The sequence below is a fragment of the Pleurodeles waltl genome, chromosome 10 (assembly GCF_031143425.1).
Source record: "Pleurodeles waltl isolate 20211129_DDA chromosome 10, aPleWal1.hap1.20221129, whole genome shotgun sequence".
In the NCBI taxonomy this organism is placed as follows: domain Eukaryota; kingdom Metazoa; phylum Chordata; class Amphibia; order Caudata; family Salamandridae; genus Pleurodeles; species Pleurodeles waltl.
Window position 1 is genome coordinate 72849430 of NC_090449.1, and position 25637 is coordinate 72875066.

General features: G+C 44.7%; 1 protein-coding gene across 2 annotated transcripts in view; it reads left to right on the top strand.

The window, feature by feature from the left end:
* The window catches only part of CASKIN1 (CASK interacting protein 1), a 579616-nt gene that overhangs the window by 454680 nt on the left and 99299 nt on the right, over window positions 1–25637 (top strand). The gene's annotated exons all lie outside the window — the stretch shown is intronic.

Consider the following 25637-nt stretch of genomic DNA (forward strand, 5'->3'; position numbering starts at 1 on the left):
ATTTGTGCTTACTTGCTGAAAGTTGGGTATAGCTGATTTGTTTTGTCAGACCAGTAGTCGAAGGTTTTTCTCCCTTGCTTGAGCGATTCATTATTAATTGGTGTGTGTCAAATAACTGATTATACTCAGACAGGATTCTAAGGAACCATGACCACCATGAATAGTTTAAGGAGGGAAGGATTCTCATACAAAGCGGTCCCAAGTAAATGATCGCATATGTTATGCCCCTAGTAGCTGGGCAGTGATGAATGTCTGGCCCAGCGTGTGATTACCTGCAGTCACCAAGGCAAAGGTCCCATCCACTCTTACTCAGGTGTCACTGCGTATGCACTACAAAACAAAATGGACTTTTCAATGAAGAGTTTACTAAAACATTGTAGAATAATGGGCAATTACTTGTGCATTTTCCTTTTTTCTCTAAGTGGATGTTTATTTGAAACCTCAATGTAGATGTACAATTGTATAGCTAAAAAAAACTAGATGTAATACATAGAATTGAGCAGTATACATAGATAAGCATAAAAGAAAAATCCCTCAACTTTATTGCATCGATTGAAAGGACACACTTGGGAGCATATATGTCTGTGCACAAAAGCCTCAATTAAAAGGTTTCTTCCGTATATTAGATAAAGAAGTTGCTACACATACAGAAAAAGAATGGCTCATAAATAGTTGCTAGAACAACTTCCCAATCTTAAAGTGAACCTGGCTTCCTGGGAGAAGCTTCTAATAGGACAAAGTCTCAAGCTGCATTGGAACCCCATGCACACCACTCTATACTCAATATGTTCACCATTCATTCTTTGTTTCTCAGCAGTGACAGTCTTTGAAAACTTCTGAGCTAACAATAGAAAAGAAATTTAACTTCACACAACAACTGCTTATAGACTGTCGGCCCAAATCTCATATTCTGCTCAGCCAGAACAGTGATCATGCAGTGATTTTTGATGATGCACATCGCAGGGAGCTCTGTTTGAAGGGAAATTAGGTTTTAATTGCGTCCTAGGTTGCAGAATGGAAAACAAAGTTACTTTTTGTCTGTTTTTGGACATTGTGACGTAAAATAACTGTCCCTCGCAATGGTAAGAAAGACTTTTCCAGATCGTCTTTCTTTCTGTACCCAGGTGCCAAGTAAATAAATGTGCCAGATAGTGTCCCTTCCACCATCTCTCTGTAGTCTTAGAATCTTTAAGAGGAAGTTGATGGTGATGTGCCTCTGACCTCTTCAGTTTGTGTTAGTTAAGTTACTATCATAAATGATGATTTTCCTATCCTTTAGATGTTGTGTTGTACACACTATCATCCCTTTGTCAACCATATCTTAATTTTAACTATAAATTTTCAGTGATTTGCATTTTTTAAAATGCAAAACTTCTATAGTAAAACGTTATTGTAATGTTGTGAGGAAAGACACAAAGCATGGTGGTGAGACATTCAGGAAGAGAGAATGCCAATGTTTGTGTTGCTGTGTAAGGTGGTTCGGTGTGTGAGGTGGTGGAGCCATTGGTAGGCGTAGTTCATAACAATCATTTTAAGGTTTAATATTACGTATCCTTTACAGTCCTGCCTTGACCAAGGAGCTGGGAGTTTGTTGTGGCCATGGGAAATAATGTAAATGAAAAGCTCAAGCAGCGATGAGCCTGAATGGCTCCATCATTAAAGAACAACAATGGCCCAAAGGAGAAAGGCGCATCGGTGGCTCCAGCCATTATAGCATTACTTGTCTCAGGCAGTAATAATCTTCTTAGGCCCCATACAATAATGAACATCAGTGGCCCCAGTCAATAAGGAGCTTCAATGGTCGCAGCATAAATTAGAGTCAGTAGCCCAGGCAATAATGCACATCCATGAGTCTGGCTAGTGAAGTGCATCATCGGTGCCATGCATTAATGTAGTGTTATAACCCGTCGTAGCTGGGCTATACCAGCCATTAAAGGCCCGCTTCAGTGTTTGGCTTGGGCCTTTAACAAAGGAGCAGGCCTTTATTGGCCGGTATCGCCCAGCTATGGTGGGCTATATAAGGCAATTAGAACATTCTATCTCTAGAGGGCAGAATGTTCTGGGGGAAGAATGTTCTAATTAGTAAAACAAAGGCCTCACGGAGCCTGAGGGTGTTAAAGTCCCCTTGGACTCTGTGTGGCCTTTGTTCACAGCAACAGCTGTGAAAGACACACATTGGAATGTTGGCGCTGCAGGCTTCTACCAAATGGTAGAAGCATGGTGGTACTCCAATGTCTCCAATGGCGTGCTCAACATTCCAATGCTCTAATGAGCCTTAATGACCCCAATCTATAATGAACATCTATGGCCCAAGCATGGCAGGCATGAATTAGATACAATACCCTTCTTTATTTATTGGGATCATTAACCATGTGTTTTGTAGACAGATCACTTTCAGCTGACTTTGAAATACCTGAAAATCAATGTCACCCAATTTTGGCTCAATGTCAGCATAATTCCTGCTCAGCAGTCCGGAATACCATAATTATTTAGCGAAAAGTAGGCAACACACAATGCTTACAAATTCTAGAAACAATCAGTGTACAGCAATATGGTGTCTGGCCCTAATGTAAATTATTTAAATTCAGGGAAAACATTTAGGGTCATATGTGTTGGTACTATATAATTCTGACATATTGGTTGGCTCCTCAGTTATCCTAGCTCTCGCGTGCCTTTCTCGTTTAGAACAGTTCAGCCTCACTGAGGTTGAACATGCTTGAACTTATCTGAAATTGGGCAAAGCACCAGGCCTGGGTAAAGTTTCTGGGGATTTCCATAATATTGATTCCATGCTCTGGTCTAGTTTCATATGAAAAACCACTGACGCAGTACTTTAGTCTGGTATCATACCAGGGTCATGGAGAAGAGCAGAAATATTCCCCATGTATGAAACAAATCAGACCTTGAAAAGTATCACCTTCTATCATTCCTCGATTGCCTTGGGAAAAGTTTTGGAGACTTAACACTCAGTGGCTACAAAAGGGTACTGATGGACGCAGGATTCTGACTAAATTGCACAAGGGAATGTGGTTTATAGAACAAGCAATTCGGCTACCATCTATTATTATGAAATATGCCCATGTAAAAATGAGACCATCTATTTAGCATCTTTTGATCTATAAAAATGCTTTTGATGTTGTTTTCAAACCCCGATTGATAAACATCATGAAAAATTTGGGGTTTGACGCAGCCCTGATTGATTTCGCCTGATTATTACATTTAAGGTGCTGCGGCTTGTGTTCACTACGGATGGGACGGGAGTCTGACAAACAATTTTGACTTTGGAAAAGTAATTTGTTAAGGTTGCACTCTCGCCCTTTTACTTTTTAATGCTTTTGTAAATGGCCTAGAAGTTGTTTTAAAAGGAATAAATTGTGACATCTTTAAGCTAGGGATATGCAGCCTTCGCCTCTTATTTTATGCAAATGACACAGTTGTATGCAACTGGAGACTAAATGGACTGGACGAAAACCATCATAGCTGGGGTTGAAAAAATGTGTACTTAATCAAACTTATCATTAACTTTCAGAAGTTGAAAGTATTGGTTAAAGAATTAAAACAGACATTGAGAAATAGGTTCTATCTCAATGAAAATGCTGTTGCTCAAGTTCTAGAATGGTTTGCTTCTTCTGGCAAATGGGCTAAATAGATAAAAAATAATATAGAAATAGTTTAAATTCAAATGCTGGTAGTTTGCATACTTCAGACTGGAAGTTCAGAGGCTGTGCTTTCTCAACCACATTGACTGTCTATAAAGGTAGGTGCCTCAGTAGCCCATTATATGGGGCTCACCTTTGGGGTCAGTATGAAACAGAATGTTTAACTATTGTTGAAAATACACTTTACTGTCCCTCCCTCAAGCTGCTTTCACCCTGCTGCTACTAGAGGAGCTGGGCATCCTAAGGGTTTCTAATCAAGCACATATGAGACCTTGCTGTTCTGGATATCACTCTGGACTAATGCATATCATTCTGTAGTCAGAGAGACCTCATGAGAGCTCCTTTCTAGGGAAGGCATTGGTTTGCCCCTATGGTCCCACCACATAAAATGCCTATGTTGTAACTTAGATCTCTCTGAGATTTAGCTGACCCCTGAGACTTTACATGCTGAACAGAGACTTGTTAAATATGTATGGATTTATGACTGGATAGAGTTTGTGAACTTGGGGCTTGATTCACATACACTTTTGTGTATGTTTACATTTGTTTGCTGTTCACAATGATCTTCACGGCTACAGAGTCTCCGCACATAACAAGATAGGACAGACCTATCTTTTCATGTGTGGAGACTCCTCAGTTGTAGATACCATTCTTACAGTAATTTGTGAATAGCAAACAATTGTAAACTTACACAAAGTGCAAGTTTACCTTTGTGAATCAGGTCCTTGGAGCCTCCTCTATTGACCTCCAGAGGCAACACCTATGTCTCACTTTAAAAAATAGCGGCTGCGACCCTCATTTGGAGAAAATGCATCCTTGTCGCACTCGCTCACTTCATGCTCAAATCCGGTTGGGAATACTTCCAGTCGGTGATGTGATAAGGACACGGAGCACCTCTCCATCCCAATCTGGAGCTCTTATTTCCCAGGACAACCTTATTGAATCTAGCTTTCATTTTATTTTTTTGATTTTACTATTCTGCCCTCTTTATGGTACCGCCAGGAGGAAATGGCTGTGCCTTTGTTTATGGCTCATCAGGTAAGATTGGTTAGGAATACGTAAGCATTGTGTAACTGTACTTCCCAGTGATAGTAAGGCGTTACGGGAGGAGTTGCAGCACCGCCTTAAAACTTGAAAGAGGTTAGATGGGGAATGAACAAACAGAGGCCATTTAATGTTTTTCTTCAGGCAGATATTTTTGTATTTTAAAGAATAACCTGCCACATAGCCCCTACAGGGGCATTGCTTTCTGGCACCCTACACTAACAAATGTTCCAGCACCACGTCCTGTTAATTTGCAGCATTTATGTTTTTAAATTCTGCTTGGCAGACTAGGTTGGAATTTTAGAAACTGCAGCTGTGTGTGTATATTAATTGAAATCTTTAGTGTGTTCTAGGATGCATTTCCTTTCTACAAATGTACCTACGTTTCACATGAGTTTAATTGTCTTTTAATCGTATTCCTAGTGCTAGGGATTGCTGTAAGTTTGTAATAGTTTATTGTTTTTTATCCGAATAAACCAATTAACTTACACTCTTAGAAGTCTTTCCTATTTTCCAATATCTCTTAGTGTTGCAAACACCAAGAGAGATTACAAAAACACCTTTTTAGTTTCTCAATTTTTATTTTACTTTAAGCATATGTGGTGAGGGCACGTCCCTCCAAGAAAATGATTATTTTAGCCATGAGCTGTATTAAAGTCTATAAGGGATGACATGCACCGTTCGACTAAATTACAGCAACCTTTGTGCCCTTACCAAGGGGCTGCCTAGGGGTGGGGAGATTTCACCCTGGCAAGCCCGCCTGCTTCCTCCAGTATTGCTGTCGGGCTGGAGGGGTTGTTGCCAACTTGATATTTTTTAAGCATTTTTCCTGCGGCAGCTGTCAGCTGTCATGGTTTCCTGATCGCAGTTACCAAGAGGACACCGGGCACTTTGCCCATGTCCTCCATATCCTCACAGGCTTTTGTGAAACAAGGAGGAATGGGGCTTCTAACTGCTTCTCTGGTGTCTATTCATAGGCAACCGGACACATGACTGGTTCTCAGTTGTGCCTATCCTATTTAACATACGTTCAGTGCTTAATTTTAAGTGGTGGTCGCCGCTGGGAATGAAAAAGAAGCTGTAAAGCAAAATAAAGTGGCAGGGAGTCCCTGGTGGTGGATTACAGAGGCATCAGTTGGAATCAAGACTACGCTGCCTTGGTATTCAGCATCCCGATATTCAGTTGTGCCAGCCCTGAGCTTTTGAGCAAATATTTTGGTCCCAGCACAACAATAAAAAATAATAATAAAAAATAATGTACCTCTTCCTGCCGCCACCTGCCGCCTCTCTCCTCTTCTGGTGTCCCAGCATCCACTGGGACACCAGCACAGGCTCCCCAGCAATCCTAGTGCTGCTTTCTTGCTAAGCCTATCATGAAAGCAGCACCAGGATTGGTCTGAGTCAACACAACCGGGCTGGAGAAACCTAAGTGCGCATGTGTGTTTGGCCGGCCTGAGACAGCTGGCCGAACAAACATGCGCACTTAGGTGCCCTCTCTCCTCTTCCCCTCTACCACATCCGGTGGCCCACCCTGCCCCTCCCTTCACATGCTGCTAGCTGATCCCGCAGTCAAAAGATAAAATTATAAAGAAATGTTGTGTTATCTTTCATCTGCTGGCTTAGTCAGGGGGGTGACGCTCCTTCACCATTGTGAAGGAGCCACCCCTGGGTAGTGCAAACCCCAAAGAGCCCTTTTGGTATTTTAGGTATTATTTGTTAAAATCAATGGTAGATGCCCCCATAGAATAAGTTCAGCCATCCTCATAAGACCTTGCTCAAAGGCTCTGAGGATATTATGTTATGTTAATTAGAATTTGTAGTGCAAACATAAGCCAGAGTTTTCTTGGCTCTAGGGTAGAAACAGAAGTTAAGTAATTTAAAGTAAAAAACAAGCCTTAATACAGAGGATCCCTGTGGTACTCTGCACTCCACCCATGCAGTCCTGGCCTTGTAAGGGCTCAAATGAACTCATTGAGTGGGACCATTCATAAAGGACTTAACCCACTCGATAGCCAGGCGCCTGTGCCGGCTGCCTCCAAACGGTCCACCGGTAAAACACCGTCATCCTTTTCAAATGCAGCAGAGACATCTAGCACAACTTTGGCAGGGGGCGAACCTTTATCAGTATCAATGCGCACATCATCAAGCATCAGAAGCATAAAATGGAACTCAGCCTCAAGTGCATTTAAGAAGTGAGAAGTGTTAAGATGAAAGCAGAAGTACTGGGCCACATGGGCTTCCAAAAGTTTAGCAGGAAAGTGTAACAGGGAGATAGGACAATAATTTTTCAAAAGCAAAGGATCTCCGCCCTGCTTTTCTGGAGTAAAATCTCTACTGGTTCCTTAAAATAATTTTGTGCGTATACCTTGCTCTAGAGAATTGTTCAACAAGGATAAAAGAGGTTCCTTCTTTTCAGAAAAAAAGAGCTTTAAAAAATTTAGGCTGACATGGATCATTCGGTGAACCTGATTTCGTTCTGTTCATCAGCAATAGAAGGCGTTCTTTGTTAAACAAGTGAAATGAAGAAATAGAGGGTTTCTATTCCAGGAAATCTCATTATTACTGAGTGGGATGCTATCTTTAATTGTTTTAATCTCATCAATAAAGTAAGTGCTCAAGAGAAGACAAAATTATTGTGACAGAGCCGTTGGAAGAGGCATCCTACCTGAGTTGGAAAGTTCGCTAACAATTTTGAAAATATATTTTTGTTTATTAGAGGACAGTGGTATTTTATCAGTGAAGACATGATCTATCTCTGTTTAATATTAAGAAATCTCTCCGCCATTTCCATTCTGTTTGGTTAAGTTTCAATTTAGCCGCTTTTAGTTCATCAGTGAACCATTGAATAGAGTCAGCCCGACTAGCCAGTTTGGGCTTAATCACAGGAGCATCTGTATGACTGACTAAAAGCAGCCACTCTTTAAAATTCTTTTACATCAGATGTACATGTGAGATGCGAGAATGTTTCTACAATACAAGTCTACTTTTTTTGGGTGGTTGGACAAGATGCAAGGAGAGACTCCAGTCCAACAAGTTGTTGATTAGTTGTCTAGACCTGGTCAAGAGTATGGCCTTTAATAAGGGTGGACTTGGTAGTATTTTGAATTAAATTATAGCTATTCATTAAATCCCTTAATTCCATGGGTCTGTGGCACTTATTTTCATCAGTAGCCCAGTAGTTAAATTCCCCAATAATGATGGCCTGAGCATAGCCATTACCCCATCACTGTTTTTATTTGAAGATTTATAACAGTGATACTCAAAGTATGGCCCGGGAGCCACATGTGGCCATCTGGTCAACAGCAGCACAGGGCTGCTGTTTACTCGACTCAGCACTAACATTAAAAAAAGTTAAATAAACAGGCTAGCGCTTATTTACGGGTTAATTATAAGTTAAAGAAAGGATGTATCTAGGTTGTCATGCACCACTTAATTTTAGGAACACCTTCATTTTAAAGACATCACATTAATGTTTTGTACAGCGCACATCCTGAAGGCCTGTATTTCGAGGTCCTCTTACATGTGGTAATGAAGAAAAAGGAGGGAACTTGGAATAAAACAATTGCCTAGGATCACATAGTTTGGTAAAGCGTGAAAGCTGGGATTAATCCCTGGTTATCTGGTATCAAATTGTGCAACTCAGACACTAGGGGCCATATTTATACTTTTTGATGCAAACCGGCGCTGGTTTGCGTACATTTTTTTACAGCCGGCTAACGGCATTCCTATGCACCATGCGGGCGCCTTATTTAAGGATTGACGTTAGCCAGCGGGCTGGTTAGAGTAAAAAATAAATGACTCTAACCAGGCAGCTCCGGCATAGGGGAAAATGGGGGTTGTGTGTCATAAAATGGTGCAAGTCAGGTTTGAGTCAAAATTCATGGCTCAAACCGGACTTGCGCCATTTTTTGACGCACAACCCCCATTGAAATGACTCCTGTCTTAGCAAAGACAGGAGTCATGCCCCCTTGCCCAAGTTAGGCCCCCCATGCCACTTTTAAAAAAAAATAAAAAATTATACTTAACCCAATTTACCTGTACCTACCTGGGATGGGTCCCTCCATCCATGGGTGTCCTCCAGGGGTGGGCGAGGGTGGCAGGGGGTGTCCCTGGGGGCAGGGGAGGGCACCTGTGGACTGCTTCCATGGTCAGAGACCATGGAAGTGATCCCACAGGTCCCTTAACGCCTGCCCCCACCCAGGCGTTAAAAAACGGCGTTATACAAAATAACATTACATTGGTCAATTTAAATAACACACTCCTGAAACCTATACACACACCACACCACTATAAAACACACACCCACATTACCCATAACCCTTTACGACTACAAACCATTGGCACGAGACAGACACCAAGACCACAGACAAAACCAGAGCCACACACTACTTACACCTATACACCACCCACGCACCCCAAATCACACACCCCAACACATCGCCCTACACACCTCACACAACACCCATGGCACCACAAAGACACCCCGATTCACAGAGGAGAAGCTAAGTGTAATGGTGGAGGAAATCATCAGGGAAGAGCCACAGCTGTATGGAGCACAGGTGCAGCAGATATCGATAGTTAGGAGGCTGGCACTATGGCGGAGAATCGTGTATAGGGTCAACGATGTGGGACAGCAACCAAGAACCAGGGATGACATCAGGAAGAGGTGGAACGACCTACGGGGAAGATACATTCCATTGCAGCAAGACACAAACTCACTGTACTTAGGACTGGGGGTGGACCCCCACTTCTTCCCCCACAACTAACCACATGGGAGGAGCAAGTCTTGGCAATCATGCATCTTGAGGGCCTGTCCGCAGGAGGACTGGACTCTGGTAAATCAACTCTCTACTACTACTACCCCCTACCTGCATGCTATCACATACCCTCACTCCCATCACGCCACTACATCCCACACACTCCGCCATCACATCTCACTTATTCCGATGCCAAGCCCTGCATGCCATTCCAATGCATGGACACCACTCATAGCCCTGCATGGACACCTATCACTCAAGGATGCAGACTAGACAGAATCAGCTATCCCACCATATACCAGCTTACACAAGTGAAAGCTTCCAGGGCAAATACAACCAAAGAGGGCAAGCCACGGATGCATAATATGTCAGACACAGAAACAATAACACATCATTTACATCCCCACCGGTACCCCAGCCAATGTCAGCGGAGAGGAGGTGCCAGCAATATCCAGGCACCCAACAGAAGAAGCCGACAGTGATGACAGCAACTCTGGTCTTCAGGATCTCGATGACCAACTTGGCCCATTAGGGACCTCTGGACAGCCGGTTACCCAGGCCCAGTCACACACCACGACAGAGCCTCCCCGATCAGGAAACACCACCACAGCACCCACCCAGCATACCCATACCTCTGTCCCCAGGACACGTCAGTCAGCAGTGTGTCCACCTCTACAGAGACCCCATGGCACAACTCGCACACAAGACAATCAGGGACCTGGGGTCAGTGGCAGTGGGCACACGGTTCAGGGGACAGAGGCACAGGCCACCAGGGACATTGGGAGGACTGATGTGTGTAAGGGGGAGGACAGGCCCAGGGAACCGACTCTTCAGGAGGCACTTGCAGAGATCCTAGGAGCATATCAACATTCCCAGGACACTATGGGCCAGATCCTGGACAATGTGCAGGAGAACAGGCGGCTGCAGGAGGGACAGTACCAGGGGATCAGAGAGGACTTGCAGGCCATTAACAACACCCTGGTCTCCATAGCAGGGGTGCTGAGACATGGCCAATATTATGAAGGAGGCAGTCACACAACAGCGGGCCCCTGCCACTAGCCAGATATCTGAACAGCCTTCCACCTCCGCTACCGCTAGTGGCCAGGAGGTCCCGCCACAGGACCAATGGGCCACCAGCACCCCTCCCCATGCAGAAGGTGAACCACCCCGCAAACGTTCCCTGCAATCCAGACAGAAGCCAGAGACACTTGCCAAGACCCCCACCAGGAAATGAGACTCTCCTGATTGTCACCGTTGTGTCCCACCCTGTCCACCGTGAACTGGCATTGCTCCCCTTCCTATGCTCTCTTGGACAATGCACCTGTGCTATAAACAAACTGGAACAATACCCTGGACTTTTCTCCATCATCACACCACCCCATTGCACTAGCCCCTCAATATTTTAGCACTTCAATAAACACCCTTGAAAAAAGGAAGTATGGAGTATGTCAAATTGTTAAAGAATGTATTCATTTCAACAGGTACAGACATTGCAATCAACTGTACAGAAAATGAGCATAGGTGTATGACCTGTAGCTGGCTGCAGTGATCATACCAGGAGCATATGTGAGGTCACCAACATCTGTAAAATGAATTGCCAAAGGGTACAGTAAGTGGGCATAGAAGTGGGAAATAACAGCATGCCAGTGCCACAGAAATTCCAAAACATTTAATTGAAATGTGATGTAACCCTGTCCTACCTGTGTGTCATTGGAAGTATTGTCTAATGACTGATGTTCATTGTCCTCATCCTCATCCTCTGCCTCCTCATCGTCACTGTCCACAGGGTCCACTGCTGCCACACGGGCATCTCCAGCCTCCTCCTCCTACAGAAAAGGCACATGGCATCTCAGGGCAAGGTTGTGCAACATGCAGCATGCCACAATTATCTGCCAGACCTTATTGGGTGAGTAGCACAGGGATCCACCTGTTAGATGAAGGCACATGAACCTGGCCTTCAGGAGGCCAAAGGTCCTTTATAGTATCCTTCTGATCTGATTCGCCCATGGGCCTCATTATAACGTCTTCTGCCTTTGTCCTCACAGGGGTCAGCATTCATAATAGGTTGGGGTAACCAGAGTCACCTTCACTATTGAGGGACAACATTTAGCCACAAACTATCCCATATGGCCAACACCATACCCATACGCCAACATATACTGGGTGGGGGCCAGGGCTCACCTATGAGCCACACCCTGTGCCTCTGTAGTTGGGACATCACATTTGGGATGCTGCTATTCCTCAGGACAAAGGCATCGTGCACAGACCCATGATACTTAGCATTGACGTGGGAGATGTACTGGTCCGCCAAGCACACCATCTGTACATTCATAGAGTGGAAATTCTTTCGATTTCTGAACATCTGTTAATTTTGACAGGGGGACAAATGCAATATGTGTTCCATCAATCGCCCCAATTATGTTGGGGATATTTCCCATTGCATAGAACCTTCACTGTGGCCAAATCTTCAACCTGGGGAAATACAATGTAGCTTCACATGTGTTCAATCAGGGCAGACAACACTCTGGTCAGCACTATTGAGAACATTGGCTGTGACATTCCTGCTGCCAAGCCCACTGTCACTTGGAAAGAACCAGTTGCCAGGAAATGGAGAACTTGCACAAGAGAGGGGATCTTAGTGGGGTGATGGATAGCAGATATCAGGTCAGGCTCCAATTGGGCACACAGCTCTGTGATTGGGGCCCTGTCAAGTCTATAGGTGAGGATGATGTGCCTGTCCTCCATTGTTGACAAGTCCACCAGGGGTCTGTACACAGGGTTATGTCTCCATCTCCTATTCATCCGCAGTGGTATCAACTATAGGGCAAAAGAGTGAGTAGCCGGTCACAAACTGAATAATGGGGCTACAACAGAAATTTGCATGCTGTTAACTTGTAATGGGTAAGTGTGAATTGTCCAGTATGTCCAAATTTCACCAGTGATGCAGCAAATATCCAGGGCCTGCCCCCTTAAATGGCGTCCGCTGTCCTGTGTGGAGGGACAGGTGGAATTGAGGTAATTCTGCAGACGATGTGCAGGGTTGCGGGAGGCGGTCAGAAACCGCTGTGCAACTCCTCGCTGGATAACATTGGGCCCTATGGCTAACAGTGGCCAATGTTGATCTATGCCGGCGATGACGGTATGCTTCGCCGTGGATGTGACCGCCATTTTCTATCTCATCCTTCACTTACTACCTGATCTTCAACAGGAGAGGACATACACTGCATGTGCTGCTGTGACCTGTGTCTGGAACCTACCATGGCCTGTGTGACTGGGGAAAGGGCCCCAGCCTTCACTTCGGAGGAGTTGGTGAGACTGGTGGATTTGGTCCTACCCCAGTACGGACGCTGTCCTCAACACCAACCTATCCCAAGCACACAGGCAGACGAGCATGCACACAAGAGTACACACAAGATTGGCACAGGGAAACACAAGCACCACACTTCATCCCACAGGCACTCACACAAACACCATCCAGATGCAGACATACCAACATCCACTATTTCCACTATTTCCACTGTCTCCCCCTCCTCCTCCACCTCCCTCCCAGTTCCGTCTACACTCACACCTGCATGCACTACATCATCATCCACTACCAGCATCACCACCACACCTAGCAGAACACACACCTCCCTGACAGACACCTCCACAACAGCCATGCACACGTCCCCTGTGTCCTCTCCCACTGTGTCTGTCCCCCCTCCTAAGGTACACAAACGCAAGCACTCAGACACCCAACAGCCATCCACCTCACAACAGCATCCAGCCCATGCACCTGCACCCACAATCAGCAGACACCTCCAACAACCACTCCCTCTTCCTCCACTCCCAAACCTTCTCCCTCTTCCCACCCAAATGTCCCTAAAAAACTGTTCCTATCCACCATTGACCTCTTCCCTACCCCTCCCCTCGATCAGCATGTCTGGCCAGGGTGGAAAGAACCCAGCGAAGCACGTCAGCCACCCAGTCCACAGGCCCAGTCATCACCACACCCACTGTTGGTCAAAAAGGATCCAGGACACATGTTCAGAGGGTGAAGGAGTCTGCACCAGGCAGCTTCAAGGGAAAGGAGCCTGCCACAGCTGCCGGAAAGAGCAAGGAGCCTGCCCAAGCTGCTGCCAGGAAGACTAAGGAGCCTGCCCCAGCTGCTGCTAAGAAGGGAAAAGAGCCTTCCCCAGCTGCCAGAAAGAGCAAGGAGCCTGTCCAAGCTGCTGCCAGGAAGACTAAGGAGCCTGCCCAAGCTGCTGCCAGGAAGACTAAGGAGCCTGCCCCAGCTGCCAGGAAGAGCAAGGGGCCTGGGGCAGGAACCGTGACGGAGCCCCCACCACCAACGATGGTTGTGCAGCCATCCGAGGTTACAGGGGATGGGCAGGAGCTTCCCCCCCACCAGCAGCAGCACAACCACCTCCAGTGAGCAGCTGTCCGAGGTTGCAGGGGATAGGCAGGAGCCTCCCCCCACCAGCAGCAGCACCACCACTGAGCAGCCATCACTGCCGGCGGACAGTATGTAATCCTGCCTCCATGGGCTGCTGTGCGGCCTGCCCCCTGCAAAGCTAGTGGGTATGACACCCACCTGAGAGACTGTGACCTTGCACTCCCCAGGATCAAGAGCACAGGGCACGATGCTCCCTCCAGAACAAGTGGGTGAGACACCCACCTAACCCAGACTCCCCGGGATCAAGAGCACAGGGCACAATGCCCCCTCCAGAACCAGCGGGTGAGACACCCAGACTCCCCAGGATCAAGAGCACAGGGCACAATGCCCCCTCCAGAACCAGTGGGTAAGACACCCACCTAACCCAGACTCCCCATGATCAAGAGCACAGGGCATAATGCCCCCTCCAGAACCAGAGGACAAGTCACCCACTTGAGAGACTGTGGCCTGGCACTCCCCAGGACCAAGCACAGGACATGTTGCCCCCTCCAGATCAAGTGGGCAAATCACCCACTTGAGAGACTGTGGCCTTGCACTCCCCTGGACCAAGCACAGGTCATGTTGCCCCCTCCAGAGCAAGTGGGCAAGTCACCCAGTTGAGAGACTGTGGCCTTGCACTCCCCAGGACCAAGCACAAGGCATGTTGCCCCCTCTAGAACCAGTGGTCTTGTTACATCTGCCGGCTGAGGTGCCCCCCTTCCCCCTGAGGTGCCTGCCTATTTCCCAAATGATGCCCCTGCAGTGTTCTCTCCATGTTGAGGCAGGTGCCATGTGTGGCCTTGGACTTTGGCCTGTGGCCATGTGGACTACGTACATTGTGGACTAGGCTGTGTTCCTTTTTGTGTACATATGTATATATCTATTATCTTTTATCACTTATTTATCTTGATGTGTTGCTCTCATTACATTCACTTTTTCAAAATCGTTTTGTCGTTGCATTATTCATCCGAGGTACGGGGGTAAAAATGTTTTAGTAATGCAGCTGATTGTGTGTATGGTGTTGGGGGGAGGGGGTGTGGTGCGTGTGTGTGTCACTGTCGTTTTCCTCCCTCCCTCCCTTGTGTGCTATGCGGCTGGAGAAGGAGAAGAGATCACACAGGCAACTGTGAGAGAGTAAAGCAATAGTGAGAGTAATGTTGCTTTGGTGACAAAGATAGAAGCTGAGGAGCAAAAGTGCTGTGTGCATGAAATAAAGATTGCCGCGAGAGGACTCTCTTCTGTTGACATGCAAGGAAGAGAATGACATGGCCTGGAAAATGGCATAAGAATTTCATTCCAACAAGGCAGACAGAGACGTCAAGTGAATGGGGTGGAAGGGCATGCAACATTAGAGAGAGATCTATAGAAGAGAGTGAAGCCAGGACACCTAGGCCTCATGGCAGGTGAAACACAGAGAGTGGAGAACAGGTGCATTGAAATTCTGTCAAAGGGGACATGGAAACCATGGTATGGGGGCAGTGGAGGCAGGCAAACTTTTCTGCCTGCTCGTTCTGCAACCCCAGCTTTAACCCCAGTTCTTTCCCCTGCCTAACTATAACCTTTACCATACCCATGATTTTCATAGCCTTGATGTTCTTTATTGTTCCTTCCATATCACCTTTCTTTTTTACGATTTGTCGTCATTTCGCGCTTTACGTTTTTTGTATTGGTTTTATGATTTCTTTATCTTTACATTCTACCACCCCATTAACACTCACAAGAATCGATTTTGCAATAATTCCAGAGAGTCTACTGTTGTTCTATATCACAACTCACAACTAACAAGGCTGAAACAATAGTAAGCATTAGAGAGACATCCGTTCTTTTGTTTTTACAGATAAAACCCACAAGTTTTGTATTTAAATTATTTTTTTGTACCTCCGGTTGTTTCTGAAGTTTCCTCGAAATGAGAAATGTAAGATGTTATTTTTTTCTGCCTACATAAGGAATCATAACTTGCATTTCCAAGTATTTGTGTATCTTCAAAAACTAGTTAGTCGCAATTAATTAGGGCAAAATGAAAAGTGATAAAAGGGTCAGGAAGAACCTTGGATAGAAATTCTCATACTTGTATGTGGGAGTGCAGCAACCCCAGCTCTGGTCCACTACAGATGGTGGCACTGGACAGGCCCTCGGGCAAGTAGCTCAGCTCCCTCCTTCCTAAGACACTGAAGCTGAAAACTGCAAGCTGGAATCTGCATTGGGAGGCATAGCCTCCAGCTTTCAGCTTCTTACTGTTTACCCTGACCATCTCCCAATTTGTCACAAGGTGGGGTAAAGTAAGTGATGTGCCTTTCTCCAACCCTCACCACTCTGTGGCAAGATAGGAGAGGAAGAGGTGACAGCCCAACTGTTAGATTGCCCTAGGCAGTACAGGGCTTAAGGCAAAAGCATCTGATACTACCTGTACTTGTGACACTGCAGCACATCATAAATGTGCAGGCGTGAGGCCAAGGGCATGGCGCAGCCAACCATGGACACTCTGTGTGATGGCTGCTGCGGCATCGATATGGACCTGCATCACTCATCAGACAGATTTACTGCCTGCGGCTGCAGCATTTATATAGGCTTTTTTGTACCATTGGTATTATTAAAAAAACATAACAGTAAACAGCCATTGGGGAGGTTAGGAAAAAAGAAAAAATTGTCATATGTGTTTACGCGAGAGATAGCATGTATATGTGTATGTGTGTGTTTGTGTTTGACTAAGATTGATTGGTGGGGAGTTTACTTAAAATAACTGAGGAGTAACAGGTTCAGTTGTTGACTGGGGGACCCGGGGGCCGACCGAACTACATCTCCTAGGTGTCTTTGCAGCAGGAGTCTGCCACAGCTGTTCTGTTCACGCCCGGAGGAGCATAAAGCTCCTACCATGCCCCCGCTGTGCGGGAGGCTCAGCTGTTGAACAGGGGACCCGGGGTCTGACCGAACGACACCTCCCAGGTGTCTTTGAGGCAGGAGGCCGCCACAGCCATTCTGTTCGTGCCCGGCGCATGAAGCTCTTACCGTGCCCCTGCTGTAGGGTGTGCCCGGGCAAAGACTGGGCCAAGAGCGGGACTGTCTTCGCCCGAACACGGCCAGTTCAAGCTGGGTTGGGCCTGCCCTCTAGGCTCTTGGCCAGGGGCCCGGGCTCCACATACTGTTGTGCTGGTTTACACCACAGGAGGGTGAATCAAAAGGAGTGAAGTATGTGATACTGTTGTCAAATTGCCACTCCTGATAACCACCTTCTTTTCCCCTCTGGTGCATAGGTCCTTGGTTGTACTTTACAGGCGTTAACCTTTTCCTGTGGGATTTTGTGTGAGCACCCAGTGTGGACATGGGCAAGCGTAAAACTGGAATACTGAAGTCAACCCCTGAAACAACTTGCTCATTGACTCCTTCCTAGTCCAGGCGGTGGGGGTTATCACCAAGGAGATAGACCTGGCAGAAAGGTGCATATACCTGGGGGTGGCTGAGCTTAGTGAAGCCACAGGGATGCCCCCTAGCCCAGTGGATTTAGTTACTGAAACTAACCATGCTTTGGACACCGATATAGGGAGATCTGATGAAGAGACTTTAGGGCCCATGGATCCTGTTGCTGCTTCTTCTATATTAGCCACTCATTCACCTGCTGCCAAAAGAAAGAGGCGTTGTAAAAAGGGGGACACTGGTGATTTGGGTCCCCCTGCCCTAGCCAGTCCTGAAGATAAATCCTGTAATAATCTTTTATCTGCTATCAGTGAGTAGCTCATGCCACTTCAAGATAAGTTAAACAAGCTAGAAGGGGAGGTATGGAAGATCATTGCCTTGTGCCAGAAGTTATGCTTGCCCACTTTGGCCCCTGACTGTTCAGCAGGCGTGTTACAAAATGGGCAAGGCTCTATTGCAACCCCGCAGGTCGTAGATACTGCAGCTGGTAACATTGAGGGTGCCTGACAGAGGGCCTCAGATGTCGGTCAACTAAGGGAGGAGTGTGAAGTAGGACAAACCACAGGGCGGTGTGTGACTTCTAGTGAAAAGCTGCACGGCCCGGCAGTGGGCAGTCCAAGTTCTGGTGTAATTCCCACTGACAGAACCTCACTGCAGCCTCGCAACAGTTAGATGGCTGGGCCTGTCGCCATGCCCCCCTTGGGGGAACCAACTACCATTGATTTACCATCAACATGTTGCCCTTATGTAATTGTTTATTTTTTGTATTGGTTTTATCCATTTAACATAGCTCCAGTTTATACCATACAGATTTGGTTGGCACTGATACTTGTCAGACATAGGTAGCAATCTTACAATTTACACATTCGAAATCCATGAGGGAGAAACAGTGAATTGCGTTCAGTACAAGAAAGTGATAGTGACGAGATCAGTATACACAGCTGTATTAAGGTGGCAAATAACTAAGAATGCACTAGAAAACATCATCATGCAAGAGGTGGCTACGTAAGTTCTATGAACCACCTCCAACTAATCTATGGTCAGCTCAGCTCTGGCATAAACGAGGTCCTTCATTCAGGAAGTTATTGATGCATTTGTAGGAGCAACAGCGGTGAGAAAAGGAATTACATAATGCAAGAGGAACTGATAACAAAGCGTAGAGCCCGTTCACAACCCCTCCACCCCCGATGTCCAGGGGATCCACCGTATGGCAACATCTCTGTAACATCACTTGTGTTTGCGGCAACACAAAAACATTAGATTAAGAATACTCAAGCGGAAGCATTGGAGCCCATGAGAGAAAACATACCAATAAGCGACCAGGTGGTAGACACAGCATATAACTTAACTAAGTGGGCATTGGCTCGGTGTCGGGTGGCTCTGCATCATCAGCAACTACGTCTTGTTCCTCCCCATGCAACTGAGTGAACATCTCATCCCAGCTAGTGGATGGGGGATATCTACACATGCCCATAGCATCCTCGCGTCTCAGTGCAACCCCCTCCGCCTCTGCCCGTATCATAAAGGAGAACCTCCAAGCCAGAACCGATGGGGGTTCAGTGGCTTTACACCTTTTAGCGATGAGACACTTGGCTGTCAGAAGACCTAAGTCCAGGAATCTTGTGGACGCTTTATGCTTTTTGGCTCTCGGGAAAAGACCCAAGAGACAGGAGCCACAATCTAACAGCAATGGACGTGACGTATATTTAGATAGGGATGATGTAAATCCATGCCAAAACTGTTTAAGGAAGGACAAGACCAGAACATATGAAGGAAGTCAGCCCCAATTAAATTGCAGCAAGGGCAAGCGGAATCCACTTGATTAAAATACCTGTTAATGCGGCCTGGCGTGAGATAAGCTCTGTGAAATATGTAAAATTGAATAAGACGTAATCTGGCATTGTGGGGGACATTAGTATGGCTGGATAGTGTCCCAGACCAAGCCGCATCGGTGAAATGTCTCACTAGATCATGCCCTTATGTAATTGTTATGGTTAATGTTCCTCTTTGCAGCCAGGGCAGATTGAATCCGCTGAGACACTTAAGAATAAAGTTATGCATGGGCTGGCCCAAAATAATCTATTCTCATCTGATAGTGCACATCAAATTCTTTTAACCAGGAGAGTGGGGTGGGTGGGCCCTCTAGTGAAAAACTTCAGAAGTGACTTGTAATTGTTAACTTTCGGAGCCCCAGATTTCTGAGGATAATTCTATCCAGGACAGCCTCATGTCCACCCTGTGACACTTCTTTGTTACTGTTCCCCTTGGGTTTCTTTTACCGGCACCTGCAATCCCCGGCCCATCCCAGCTTTGAGCCATTCACCATCCAACCTGTGCCCATAATTAACAGGTATCAGGTTTTGGGCTCACTATCAGACAACAACTGACAAAGCCATAGCGGTCAGGTGGATAAAGCTACTGGCGGGCTTATAAGGGGTATAATGTTTAGTGGTCATGGAAGTGCCCCCACAGTTCCTCCGGGATTAGCTGAGGCTGCTAGTATGACATGTATTATTAGCATTGCTGGGGAAGCAATAGAGGGGAATTTGTGCACCATTAGTCTGCCTAAGGTGGTATCTGGGGGGCATTGAGTGTAGGATGAGTAAGGATGGGAGCTATAAATTTGCCACATGGAATGTGCGAGGCCTCCATAATAAGTTATGGACAGAGGAGTGGAGTAATATAGTTAGTGACCTTGATATCATCTGTACCCAAGAGGCGTGCTGCCTTGCCCTTTCACATGTACAAGGATTTACCTCACACTCCTTGTGTCCCACCGCTTCCCCATCAGGGAGGGCTAAGGGCAGGCTCCAGATACTTATCTCCTAACAAACTTTCTGTAATGGTTAAAAGGTCCTCTTCGGTGGACCCTAACTTTAAATTGCTGTGGCTAACTTCTAGGAGTGTGGTGGATGTGGTGTTAATCAATTTCTACCATAATGTCTTCACTTCCACTCGTAGCAGAGTAGCGTACTCATTGGACCACTTTTTGCATAAATTCTTGCGCTCAATCCATTCAACCTTTATTATATTATGGGCTGGAGATTTTAACATTCAACCTGTATTGCTGCAGCATCCCAGGTCTGTGGGCTCAATAGTCAGGATGGGGTGGGCTACGATCATTTTTGCCACAACGACTATGTAGATGTTCTAAATTCAATCTTATCTAAATATGATTTGCTGTTATTGAGATTTAAACATGAGGTTAATGGGGAAGTGATCCCATCCTTCATGGGTAATAACTCCTCATCTATTATTGGTCACGTCCTAGTGTCTTCAGCTGCCAATAATGTGACACCACCTCCATTGTTCAATCCTCATTTAGTGACCATGCCCTATCATCCTCCTGTGCTTACTTTAGGGCCCAAAGAATGAGTCTTATACCACAATGAACCAGGTTGACGCACATAGGGCTAATGGGATGAGATTAAAATGGAGAGATATTGACCCACATAGTCTTCTACAAAACATTGTGCAAGGATGTCTACATGAGTTTAATTATTGTTTACAAGATTAAATTGGCCCTTTAAGGTAGCTTAACACCTTCTACCGTGTTATTTCCTGTATTAAGGTTCTTTTGACACGTCAACCAAAAGTCAGGCAGCCTGAGAGGAAAAGAGGGTGGTTTGACCGCGCATGTACAAAAGGCCTGGGGGAACTTAAGTCAGCATGCCACATCTCCCCTAGGGACCTTGTGGCTATTAGGATGTAAGCCCCGGAATGAAGGAAGAAGTCGTTGCGGGAGGAGGCATGGTCAAAATTAGCCTTGACTGCTGAAACAAACAATAATTAACTGTTCTGGGACACAGTAAATGAACCCTTTTTGTCCAATGAGGTGTCCCCTGAGATAGGTTTTAGCGTTTCCTGCTCGGCTTGGGTGGCCCACTTCTTCAAAGTCTTTAAACAAAAGAGCGGGGTGTCGACATACCTGGGTATGAGGAGCTGAGGTGTGGGAACCACATTCATCTAACTATCACAATTGAGGAGGTCCGCCTGACTATTTATTCTAGTGCTGGGGGCAAGGTCCTGGTCCTGATGGTGTACCTGTGGATGTTTTTAAATCAAATATTAATCTCTGGGGCCCAATCCTTACCAGGGTGTTTAATACAGCAGTGACCGGAGAGATCCCATTATCATGGACCTCCTCCATCATTGTACCAATATACAAAAAGGGAGATAAATCAGACCCTAAAAATTACCTGCTACGATACTGGACTTGTTTACGAAAATTTTAAGCAGGATTTTATTGGCAAGGCTTGGCGAGTGGGTATTGGACAATAACATTCTATCTCCTGTCCAGTTCAGCTTTAGAAAAGGATTAGGAACCATTGAGCATTGTGTAAACTTAGACTTGCTGATTGGGAAATATACGAGGGCTAAATCAGGGGCTCTATACCTCTGTTTTGTGGATCTCAACAGTGCCTTCGATTTAGTAGAGCATGCCATTCTGTGGCCTACATTGCTGGAACTGGGCGCCCCGAGGGAAATCATCGATTTTCTGGCCTGCATGTTTGAAAACCTAACATGCACGTTTTGGTCTAAAGGGAGAATGTACCCCTCCTTTTAAGGTCGGGAGAGGTATCCACCAAGGTCGTGTCCTCTCCCCATTACTTTTTTCTTTATTTGTTTATGGGGCGGATAATTTCTTACAGACCTTTAAAGCAGATCCACCACGGGTGGCAGGGTGCCCTATACCTGCGCAACTGATGCCGTCCTGATTTTTAGGACTCCACAGGGACTCCAGAAACTAATGAATGGCTTTGAGGAATTCATGACTTTAAAGGGTATGATGATTAATACATCTAAAACTTTTACTATGGTTTGCAGCCAAAAGGCCCAGAAATGCAGTTGTTTTGTTTTATTCAGAACACACCAGTTACCAACGTTAATTCCTTCAGTTATCTGGGGGTCCTATTTTCAAATAGAGGGTCCTGGGAGCAGCACATTTACACGGGCAGAAATAAAATGTTTAGGAGCTTGTGTGTCATCTTCAGAATTGCCAGCAAACTGGGTAGTCTTCCTTTAAGAGCTATGGTGGATATCTATAGGGCCAGAGTTTTGACTATGGCAGCCTATAGGACTGGGGTTTGGGGTTACACTAAGAGCACTCCTCTGCAAACGGAGAAAAACTGATTTCTAAAATGGTTGCTATGTCTACCAACTTCAGCATCTAATTGGATTATACATCAGGAGGTGGGCCTTCAGTACTTGGAGGATGTGCTGCAGACGAGCCCCCTGCTATTACGGTACAGCATCTGGGCCAAAGACAAAACTGTTATCACTAAACCTATTTTAGATTGTTAAAAATTGGACAATGCCTCCTTTATCCCCTGGCTTGCTTACATTGATTCTTCCTTCAATACTATGTTCAACATATGTATAAAATCGGACCCGGAACATGTTGTGACACTTTCAAAACAATTAATCAAGGATACGGGTTGGACAGCAGGAGAGCCACTGAAATGATGAAACCTACAGTTGGTGTGTATATATGTCCCTTTCCCCTAAAGAAAGCATTAAAGGTTATTTATCTAGCGTCACTAACATGCAGCACCGTGTCATCTCGATAAGATTTAGACTGGGGATGGCGCATCACTTAGTAGCGTTCCCTAAAATGAGGTCTTCTCCTACTGAAACGGTTCATTGCCCTTGTGACGGGTCTAGCCAACAGAGCACTTCGCACTTTATGTTGTTCTGTACATTTTATGTACAACTTAGGATCTTTTATCTTAAACCATTTTTTATTGCTCAAAATATAAGAACCCATTTGGCTGCATTGGAATTTTTATCTGATTTAAATAATCCCCACCTGTGTTACAAGGTGGCGCTATATATTTTAAATACTATTTATGTAAGGAAAATCCTTTTTTCTAGATAATTATAGACCAGATATGAGCAATAGCATGTGTTGCGTTCTGTTTTATTTGTTTTAATTATTTATGAAGGTTGATATTACGACTGGGCTTGTACATAATGATTTATTTATGTACTTTTATGGCTATTCTGCATTTGCCGAATAAAGTTTATAAACGGAAACCGAGTGACAGTGTAGCTTTGAGTGAGAATATATGAATCATAGTGATTGTAAATAAAAGTGAGTGCAAGTGAGTGAGAATGATGGTGCATGAGGTAGTGCGAATACGAGTGAATTAATGCATGTGAGCTTATATTGATGAGTGTGTGTGTGTGAGAGAACATTTACATATGTGTTTGTGTGTGTGTGGCAGTGAAAATGAGTAATTGAGAATGAGTGAAGGGGAAGAAGTGAGAATAAGTGAGAGTGAATGTAACTATGACTGCGAATGGTTGAGAGTATGTGAGACTAGGAGTGAATGGGAGACTAAGATTGTAATACAGAATAATAAGTGTAGTCTTCTGAGGCGTTCCCATGCTGCCCTTTTCAAGGTCAAAAACTGTACTCGAGGCCTGGCATCAAGAGTCCAAAAATATGCTGTCATCTTGGAAACAATGGGGCTATTTCTCAAAGTTAACTTACACTTTTGAGTAAGTTTATGCTTTTGAATAAGTTTCCTACTTTTTGGTATTCACAACTGCACTTTTGTAATAACTTACACTTTTGTAGTAACTAACATTTTTGTAGTAATTTACACTTTTGTAGTAACTAACACTTTTGTAGTAAGTCCAGCACTACACATGGCCAACCACTAGTACTGCAACACCCTCCTGTAGAAAATAAAGGAGGTAGGAATTAAAATAAAACTCAGTAGGAAATAATTTTAAAACAAATTATTTAAAATAGTTACAAATATAAATAAATATAAATTAATGTTAACAAATATATACAAAAAATTGTGTGTATTTATTGTTTAATTACACTTTGCATCATGCTTGTTTAAAAAAGTAGCACAAACCTGACGCACTGTTTGCAGATCTGTACCTATCTTCGTAGTTTCTTGGTATTTGAGCTAGATCAGAGTAAATCTGCCTATTTCCATGTCTAAGTTAAATAATCTATCCCATGGCCAAACCTGATAAACCGTATCAAAGGCCTGAGCAAAAATGAGGCACGTGACCTTCAGAAGGACATCTCAAACCTATCCATTAAAAAAAGAACATGGGATTTAACAGTGGCCTTAAACCCTTTACGCTGTAGCTGGGAAATATTGTTCCCACACCCATACTTTGCCTAAAATGCCATTGCACATAGCACCCCTGGGTAATCCTTTAATGTCCTTGTTCCGCAGCATAAATAGTTAACTTCAATTGAGAAAGAATGTGTATTTATTTGTTTTATATGGGATAACTAAATGTACCAGGCCAATATTTACAGTACTTTATCCATGCAAATTACATATTATTGTAGACTAGTGTATTTGAGCATAACATATTACAATGTACATGAATTGCAATGCATTGTATTTCAGTGCTGCAGAAGCAAATTTAGGTCACACTGGATGCTTTGTTCGATAGGTCAAGTCTTAATAAAATTAAGTGCTGAAATTGTGAAACATTCACCAAGATTCCCTGTGGAGAAAATTGAGACATTAGACATATCTCATCTTAATGCTATTGGTCTTTTAGCATATTCATGGAGAACTGTACGTGAGTAAATCTGGAGAGACCACAAGTTCCTTTAAGTGACTTAGCACATCTTCAGTATGCACTTCAGCAAGTTTTTCTGAATTCAGTTTCCACATGAATATTTCAAAGAAGCTCCTAGTAGCTCCATAATTGCACCAATTAAGATATTTGTGAATACAATATATTAGAGAGAAGCTACTTGATGGATGAGGTGTGGTTTATAGAAGGAGGGTTGCTTTAGGGAAGAGGTGTGCTTATGAAGACAAGCAGTGTTTTCAAGAAAGAGGCATTCGGTATTGGAAAATATATGCTTTATATGTCAAGGTCTGATCTTCTACTGGACATAGGAAGTAAAGCTAAATGACCTTGGGTCTAAGGAGAAAATATGGACTATGAAAAGATGACGATCAATGTGGCAAGTCATGATCTACGGCAGAGTGCAATCTATTGTGGTCCAGAGGTGGGGTGTTACCTGGTGAAGTGTAATCTGAAATGAAACATATGCTTTAGGGATGAGGTGTACCAAGAAGAGATGTGGTGAGTTTCTTAAGCATATGGGAGGAGTAGTATGTATCTTTGTTTAGAAGGTTCATTTAACACTTTGACAAAGAGGCACACAACCACACTTCACAGAAACAAAGTACATTTGCTCAATAAAAGGAGCGCATCTTGTAGAGGTGCTTCTTAATGCAGAACATTTGGTCCTCATGGGCATTGTATTCTCTGGGAGAGGAAGTGATCTTTAAATGTTGTGTGGTCATTTAAGGAACAACTGTGTGGAAGATGATGCTCTTTTTGTGAACAAATGTC